This window comes from Saccostrea echinata, unplaced genomic scaffold (genome assembly GCF_033153115.1).
Source record: "Saccostrea echinata isolate AGI-Se365-2 ecotype Australia unplaced genomic scaffold, CSIRO_AGI_Sech_v1 ptg000052l, whole genome shotgun sequence".
NCBI lineage: Eukaryota > Metazoa > Mollusca > Bivalvia > Ostreida > Ostreidae > Saccostrea > Saccostrea echinata.
Window position 1 is genome coordinate 14374797 of NW_026889801.1, and position 10367 is coordinate 14385163.

Below are 10367 nucleotides of genomic sequence, written 5' to 3' on the forward strand. Positions count from 1 at the left end.
GCTGAAAAAATATATAGGAAGTGACAAAAGAAGAACAGGGCACATTATTAGCTGAATTATGGTTATTCTGATATTTTGATTGTGTAAATATGTCAAATTTCTTCATCACTTTAATTTGTAATTTATTAATATTTCAGTACATTATTGTGCTTAACAAATCATGCTAAAATAAACATCCTGACTGAGACTTAATTTAAAAGAGAGGGTCAACACCTACATAAAAGTGGTAAAATGACAAAAAACATTCTCCGGCAAACGGAAAAATCTTGAATGTCAGCTGCGAAAGCATGGAAAAAGTCTAGAGAACCATAACAGGCATACCATGGTGCTAAGTGACATTCTGTACTATATGTGTGATGCATGGTTGGGACTCAGAATAAGTATTCACTCTCATGCCCTGACAGTATTTATGCATTTTTGGTCATAAGCTTCTTATTTTTGACAAATTCTTCATAAATTTTGTTTGTACATTACTTTTATTAGACAAATTTAACTCATTTCATTATTTCTATTCCTCCACTCCAGTAATAAATGAATCACTTAAGGTGAATAAAATGAAAGTAAACCCAGTCTCTGTAAAATTTAACACTTTTTAAAAACATGTTTTACTTCTTCACATTTTATCGCAGTTGTCGCTTTTGTTGAAAACTCATTCGCAAACCCAGAATTAGTCTTTTCTTGAAAAGATCAGCCTAAAGTGCTTTCACGGCAAAGTCTGAATACACTATAATTGACTGCGGTCAGGTGGTGCACAGAGTTTAAAGTCATCTAAAATAAAAAACCAACATTTTCTAACTTCTTTCTACATGTCAGATGCATAATCTTACTTTGAAAGTCATAATTTGGAGTTTTGAGGGTGAAACATAACATATTATTAGTATTTTACATAGAAATCTGTATAAATTAATGTCAACCCTGCTTCTAAATTTAAAAATGTGTGCTTTCACACAGAAAGTTCATAAAATGACATATTTTGTTGAAATATGCCTTCATAAAATTAAAACTGCCTTTAATATGGGGGTAGATGATTTTACACGATCACCTTCAAGGTATCACACCGGTAATTGTTTTCACTATGTAATTCTATATAGAATAAAAAATCATTAAAAATCAGGTATTCGAATTCATGAAAAAATATTTAGCAGGAAGTGTTAAACGTTACCAGTCACATCAGCTGACACCAAAAAATAGGGTACCTACACGGCATTTTCTGATTTTTTCCATCCGCAAACAGGAATACCCTCAAAACCACGTGTATTCAATGTGTTTATAAACATCCTGTGTGCACCCCAGGAAGTGGCCTCCTATGCCCCGAAAGAAATAGTTCCTGTCAAAAACCTTTAATATTTTACAAAGTACATAAAATATCCTAAGCACAGATACCAAAAATGTAAAAATAGAATAAGGGAAAATACAAAATTTCTCACAATAAAAAAAATATTTCTTTATTATGTATGGAACTACAATTGACTAAGTTCATTTTGATTGGTCAATTACCGGTGTGATACCTTGAAGGACCTATGAAGTTGTCAGATTTTTTTCATTTTTGCACCTGAGATTTCTTAAATAACTGTCACTAACATCCTGAAGTCTGGGGATCTAATTCCCATTATTGCTGGAGATATGATGCATTTATCTCCCTTACTCCACAGCAGTCAAGAATACACACTGAGCACTCTGACAGAAGATTTTTGTGCATATTTTGAAGCAGAATTTCATCCTTAATAGACTAAGCCTGGCAACCAATTTTGTATCCGTGGAGAGTATATGCACTGTTCTTCACAACAAACAAAAAATAATTCACAAGTCTGAGACCATTATGCAATTATTACATAACAAAATTGCATTTTACCCTCCTAAGAATGACAGAATTTACAGAAATTGTTAAATATTAGGCTGATAATAAAATCTGCATCTGGTCAATTTATGTTCCAAATAAAGCCTAGGTACTTGTCTACAACCTGCTATGCAGAAGTTTATCGAAAAGCTGTGTTGTAACACAGGGCAGTCCAAATGATATCAGCATCTGGGGAGGTTCTGGACAGCTCTGACACTCCATTAAACTTGCTTTGATGATAAGAAAATGGAGAAAACAATTCAGATGTAATTTATTGTTGTGATTTATGTAACTGGCTTTCTCTGCAGACACAAATTAGCCATGAAATTCCAATTGAACATACATAATTATCCTCTTTTCATTGAATTACTCAGGAATTTCAAAGGTGTTTGATGAATTTGCATGATTAATTCAAGATTACAGCTTTTTGTTTCACCAAATTTACATAAAAATTCAACATTTAAATTTAAAAATATAAATCTTAAACATTTTTATGGGTCTTAACACTTTTAAATGTGAATAAATGCAACAAAGAAACTAATATCAGGCCATCCTCCATGATTCTTGGAGGTGGGTGGGTGTACAAAAACTGCTGAAAAAATATATAGGAAGTGACAAAAGAAGAACAGGGCACATTATTAGCTGAATTATGGTTATTCTGATATTTTGATTGTGTAAATATGTCAAATTTCTTCATCACTTTAATTTGTAATTTATTAATATTTCAGTACATTATTGTGCTTAACAAATCATGCTAAAATAAACATCCTGACTGAGACTTAATTTAAAAGAGAGGGTCAACACCTACATAAAAGTGGTAAAATGACAAAAAACATTCTCCGGCAAACGGAAAAATCTTGAATGTCAGCTGCGAAAGCATGGAAAAAGTCTAGAGAACCATAACAGGCATACCATGGTGCTAAGTGACATTCTGTACTATATGTGTGATGCATGGTTGGGACTCAGAATAAGTATTCACTCTCATGCCCTGACAGTATTTATGCATTTTTGGTCATAAGCTTCTTATTTTTGACAAATTCTTCATAAATTTTGTTTGTACATTACTTTTATTAGACAAATTTAACTCATTTCATTATTTCTATTCCTCCACTCCAGTAATAAATGAATCACTTAAGGTGAATAAAATGAAAGTAAACCCAGTCTCTGTAAAATTTAACACTTTTTAAAAACATGTTTTACTTCTTCACATTTTATCGCAGTTGTCGCTTTTGTTGAAAACTCATTCGCAAACCCAGAATTAGTCTTTTCTTGAAAAGATCAGCCTAAAGTGCTTTCACGGCAAAGTCTGAATACACTATAATTGACTGCGGTCAGGTGGTGCACAGAGTTTAAAGTCATCTAAAATAAAAAACCAACATTTTCTAACTTCTTTCTACATGTCAGATGCATAATCTTACTTTGAAAGTCATAATTTGGAGTTTTGAGGGTGAAACATAACATATTATTAGTATTTTACATAGAAATCTGTATAAATTAATGTCAACCCTGCTTCTAAATTTAAAAATGTGTGCTTTCACACAGAAAGTTCATAAAATGACATATTTTGTTGAAATATGCCTTCATAAAATTAAAACTGCCTTTAATATGGGGGTAGATGATTTTACACGATCACCTTCAAGGTATCACACCGGTAATTGTTTTCACTATGTAATTCTATATAGAATAAAAAATCATTAAAAATCAGGTATTCGAATTCATGAAAAAATATTTAGCAGGAAGTGTTAAACGTTACCAGTCACATCAGCTGACACCAAAAAATAGGGTACCTACACGGCATTTTCTGATTTTTTCCATCCGCAAACAGGAATACCCTCAAAACCACGTGTATTCAATGTGTTTATAAACATCCTGTGTGCACCCCAGGAAGTGGCCTCCTATGCCCCGAAAGAAATAGTTCCTGTCAAAAACCTTTAATATTTTACAAAGTACATAAAATATCCTAAGCACAGATACCAAAAATGTAAAAATAGAATAAGGGAAAATACAAAATTTCTCACAATAAAAAAAATATTTCTTTATTATGTATGGAACTACAATTGACTAAGTTCATTTTGATTGGTCAATTACCGGTGTGATACCTTGAAGGACCTATGAAGTTGTCAGATTTTTTTCATTTTTGCACCTGAGATTTCTTAAATAACTGTCACTAACATCCTGAAGTCTGGGGATCTAATTCCCATTATTGCTGGAGATATGATGCATTTATCTCCCTTACTCCACAGCAGTCAAGAATACACAATGAGCACTCTGACAGAAGATTTTTGTGCATATTTTGAAGCAGAATTTCATCCTTAATAGACTAAGCCTGGCAACCAATTTTGTATCCGTGGAGAGTATATGCACTGTTCTTCACAACAAACAAAAAATAATTCACAAGTCTGAGACCATTATGCAATTATTACATAACAAAATTGCATTTTACCCTCCTAAGAATGACAGAATTTACAGAAATTGTTAAATATTAGGCTGATAATAAAATCTGCATCTGGTCAATTTATGTTCCAAATAAAGCCTAGGTACTTGTCTACAACCTGCTATGCAGAAGTTTATCTAAAAGCTGTGTTGTAACACAGGGCAGTCCAAATGATATCAGCATCTGGGGAGGTTCTGGACAGCTCTGACACTCCATTAAACTTGCTTTGATGATAAGAAAATGGAGAAAACAATTCAGATGTAATTTATTGTTGTGATTTATGTAACTGGCTTTCTCTGCAGACACAAATTAGCCATGAAATTCCAATTGAACATACATAATTATCCTCTTTTCATTGAATTACTCAGGAATTTCAAAGGTGTTTGATGAATTTGCATGATTAATTCAAGATTACAGCTTTTTGTTTCACCAAATTTACATAAAAATTCAACATTTAAATTTAAAAATATAAATCTTAAACATTTTTATGGGTCTTAACACTTTTAAATGTGAATAAATGCAACAAAGAAACTAATATCAGGCCATCCTCCATGATTCTTGGAGGTGGGTGGGTGTACAAAAACTGCTGAAAAAATATATAGGAAGTGACAAAAGAAGAACAGGGCACATTATTAGCTGAATTATGGTTATTCTGATATTTTGATTGTGTAAATATGTCAAATTTCTTCATCACTTTAATTTGTAATTTATTAATATTTCAGTACATTATTGTGCTTAACAAATCATGCTAAAATAAACATCCTGACTGAGACTTAATTTAAAAGAGAGGGTCAACACCTACATAAAAGTGGTAAAATGACAAAAAACATTCTCCGGCAAACGGAAAAATCTTGAATGTCAGCTGCGAAAGCATGGAAAAAGTCTAGAGAACCATAACAGGCATACCATGGTGCTAAGTGACATTCTGTACTATATGTGTGATGCATGGTTGGGACTCAGAATAAGTATTCACTCTCATGCCCTGACAGTATTTATGCATTTTTGGTCATAAGCTTCTTATTTTTGACAAATTCTTCATAAATTTTGTTTGTACATTACTTTTATTAGACAAATTTAACTCATTTCATTATTTCTATTCCTCCACTCCAGTAATAAATGAATCACTTAAGGTGAATAAAATGAAAGTAAACCCAGTCTCTGTAAAATTTAACACTTTTTAAAAACATGTTTTACTTCTTCACATTTTATCGCAGTTGTCGCTTTTGTTGAAAACTCATTCGCAAACCCAGAATTAGTCTTTTCTTGAAAAGATCAGCCTAAAGTGCTTTCACGGCAAAGTCTGAATACACTATAATTGACTGCGGTCAGGTGGTGCACAGAGTTTAAAGTCATCTAAAATAAAAAACCAACATTTTCTAACTTCTTTCTACATGTCAGATGCATAATCTTACTTTGAAAGTCATAATTTGGAGTTTTGAGGGTGAAACATAACATATTATTAGTATTTTACATAGAAATCTGTATAAATTAATGTCAACCCTGCTTCTAAATTTAAAAATGTGTGCTTTCACACAGAAAGTTCATAAAATGACATATTTTGTTGAAATATGCCTTCATAAAATTAAAACTGCCTTTAATATGGGGGTAGATGATTTTACACGATCACCTTCAAGGTATCACACCGGTAATTGTTTTCACTATGTAATTCTATATAGAATAAAAAATCATTAAAAATCAGGTATTCGAATTCATGAAAAAATATTTAGCAGGAAGTGTTAAACGTTACCAGTCACATCAGCTGACACCAAAAAATAGGGTACCTACACGGCATTTTCTGATTTTTTCCATCCGCAAACAGGAATACCCTCAAAACCACGTGTATTCAATGTGTTTATAAACATCCTGTGTGCACCCCAGGAAGTGGCCTCCTATGCCCCGAAAGAAATAGTTCCTGTCAAAAACCTTTAATATTTTACAAAGTACATAAAATATCCTAAGCACAGATACCAAAAATGTAAAAATAGAATAAGGGAAAATACAAAATTTCTCACAATAAAAAAAATATTTCTTTATTATGTATGGAACTACAATTGACTAAGTTCATTTTGATTGGTCAATTACCGGTGTGATACCTTGAAGGACCTATGAAGTTGTCAGATTTTTTTCATTTTTGCACCTGAGATTTCTTAAATAACTGTCACTAACATCCTGAAGTCTGGGGATCTAATTCCCATTATTGCTGGAGATATGATGCATTTATCTCCCTTACTCCACAGCAGTCAAGAATACACACTGAGCACTCTGACAGAAGATTTTTGTGCATATTTTGAAGCAGAATTTCATCCTTAATAGACTAAGCCTGGCAACCAATTTTGTATCCGTGGAGAGTATATGCACTGTTCTTCACAACAAACAAAAAATAATTCACAAGTCTGAGACCATTATGCAATTATTACATAACAAAATTGCATTTTACCCTCCTAAGAATGACAGAATTTACAGAAATTGTTAAATATTAGGCTGATAATAAAATCTGCATCTGGTCAATTTATGTTCCAAATAAAGCCTAGGTACTTGTCTACAACCTGCTATGCAGAAGTTTATCTAAAAGCTGTGTTGTAACACAGGGCAGTCCAAATGATATCAGCATCTGGGGAGGTTCTGGACAGCTCTGACACTCCATTAAACTTGCTTTGATGATAAGAAAATGGAGAAAACAATTCAGATGTAATTTATTGTTGTGATTTATGTAACTGGCTTTCTCTGCAGACACAAATTAGCCATGAAATTCCAATTGAACATACATAATTATCCTCTTTTCATTGAATTACTCAGGAATTTCAAAGGTGTTTGATGAATTTGCATGATTAATTCAAGATTACAGCTTTTTGTTTCACCAAATTTACATAAAAATTCAACATTTAAATTTAAAAATATAAATCTTAAACATTTTTATGGGTCTTAACACTTTTAAATGTGAATAAATGCAACAAAGAAACTAATATCAGGCCATCCTCCATGATTCTTGGAGGTGGGTGGGTGTACAAAAACTGCTGAAAAAATATATAGGAAGTGACAAAAGAAGAACAGGGCACATTATTAGCTGAATTATGGTTATTCTGATATTTTGATTGTGTAAATATGTCAAATTTCTTCATCACTTTAATTTGTAATTTATTAATATTTCAGTACATTATTGTGCTTAACAAATCATGCTAAAATAAACATCCTGACTGAGACTTAATTTAAAAGAGAGGGTCAACACCTACATAAAAGTGGTAAAATGACAAAAAACATTCTCCGGCAAACGGAAAAATCTTGAATGTCAGCTGCGAAAGCATGGAAAAAGTCTAGAGAACCATAACAGGCATACCATGGTGCTAAGTGACATTCTGTACTATATGTGTGATGCATGGTTGGGACTCAGAATAAGTATTCACTCTCATGCCCTGACAGTATTTATGCATTTTTGGTCATAAGCTTCTTATTTTTGACAAATTCTTCATAAATTTTGTTTGTACATTACTTTTATTAGACAAATTTAACTCATTTCATTATTTCTATTCCTCCACTCCAGTAATAAATGAATCACTTAAGGTGAATAAAATGAAAGTAAACCCAGTCTCTGTAAAATTTAACACTTTTTAAAAACATGTTTTACTTCTTCACATTTTATCGCAGTTGTCGCTTTTGTTGAAAACTCATTCGCAAACCCAGAATTAGTCTTTTCTTGAAAAGATCAGCCTAAAGTGCTTTCACGGCAAAGTCTGAATACACTATAATTGACTGCGGTCAGGTGGTGCACAGAGTTTAAAGTCATCTAAAATAAAAAACCAACATTTTCTAACTTCTTTCTACATGTCAGATGCATAATCTTACTTTGAAAGTCATAATTTGGAGTTTTGAGGGTGAAACATAACATATTATTAGTATTTTACATAGAAATCTGTATAAATTAATGTCAACCCTGCTTCTAAATTTAAAAATGTGTGCTTTCACACAGAAAGTTCATAAAATGACATATTTTGTTGAAATATGCCTTCATAAAATTAAAACTGCCTTTAATATGGGGGTAGATGATTTTACACGATCACCTTCAAGGTATCACACCGGTAATTGTTTTCACTATGTAATTCTATATAGAATAAAAAATCATTAAAAATCAGGTATTCGAATTCATGAAAAAATATTTAGCAGGAAGTGTTAAACGTTACCAGTCACATCAGCTGACACCAAAAAATAGGGTACCTACACGGCATTTTCTGATTTTTTCCATCCGCAAACAGGAATACCCTCAAAACCACGTGTATTCAATGTGTTTATAAACATCCTGTGTGCACCCCAGGAAGTGGCCTCCTATGCCCCGAAAGAAATAGTTCCTGTCAAAAACCTTTAATATTTTACAAAGTACATAAAATATCCTAAGCACAGATACCAAAAATGTAAAAATAGAATAAGGGAAAATACAAAATTTCTCACAATAAAAAAAATATTTCTTTATTATGTATGGAACTACAATTGACTAAGTTCATTTTGATTGGTCAATTACCGGTGTGATACCTTGAAGGACCTATGAAGTTGTCAGATTTTTTTCATTTTTGCACCTGAGATTTCTTAAATAACTGTCACTAACATCCTGAAGTCTGGGGATCTAATTCCCATTATTGCTGGAGATATGATGCATTTATCTCCCTTACTCCACAGCAGTCAAGAATACACACTGAGCACTCTGACAGAAGATTTTTGTGCATATTTTGAAGCAGAATTTCATCCTTAATAGACTAAGCCTGGCAACCAATTTTGTATCCGTGGAGAGTATATGCACTGTTCTTCACAACAAACAAAAAATAATTCACAAGTCTGAGACCATTATGCAATTATTACATAACAAAATTGCATTTTACCCTCCTAAGAATGACAGAATTTACAGAAATTGTTAAATATTAGGCTGATAATAAAATCTGCATCTGGTCAATTTATGTTCCAAATAAAGCCTAGGTACTTGTCTACAACCTGCTATGCAGAAGTTTATCTAAAAGCTGTGTTGTAACACAGGGCAGTCCAAATGATATCAGCATCTGGGGAGGTTCTGGACAGCTCTGACACTCCATTAAACTTGCTTTGATGATAAGAAAATGGAGAAAACAATTCAGATGTAATTTATTGTTGTGATTTATGTAACTGGCTTTCTCTGCAGACACAAATTAGCCATGAAATTCCAATTGAACATACATAATTATCCTCTTTTCATTGAATTACTCAGGAATTTCAAAGGTGTTTGATGAATTTGCATGATTAATTCAAGATTACAGCTTTTTGTTTCACCAAATTTACATAAAAATTCAACATTTAAATTTAAAAATATAAATCTTAAACATTTTTATGGGTCTTAACACTTTTAAATGTGAATAAATGCAACAAAGAAACTAATATCAGGCCATCCTCCATGATTCTTGGAGGTGGGTGGGTGTACAAAAACTGCTGAAAAAATATATAGGAAGTGACAAAAGAAGAACAGGGCACATTATTAGCTGAATTATGGTTATTCTGATATTTTGATTGTGTAAATATGTCAAATTTCTTCATCACTTTAATTTGTAATTTATTAATATTTCAGTACATTATTGTGCTTAACAAATCATGCTAAAATAAACATCCTGACTGAGACTTAATTTAAAAGAGAGGGTCAACACCTACATAAAAGTGGTAAAATGACAAAAAACATTCTCCGGCAAACGGAAAAATCTTGAATGTCAGCTGCGAAAGCATGGAAAAAGTCTAGAGAACCATAACAGGCATACCATGGTGCTAAGTGACATTCTGTACTATATGTGTGATGCATGGTTGGGACTCAGAATAAGTATTCACTCTCATGCCCTGACAGTATTTATGCATTTTTGGTCATAAGCTTCTTATTTTTGACAAATTCTTCATAAATTTTGTTTGTACATTACTTTTATTAGACAAATTTAACTCATTTCATTATTTCTATTCCTCCACTCCAGTAATAAATGAATCACTTAAGGTGAATAAAATGAAAGTAAACCCAGTCTCTGTAAAATTTAACACTTTTTAAAAACATGTTTTACTTCTTCACATTTTATCGCAGTTGTCGCTTTTGTTGAAAACTCATTC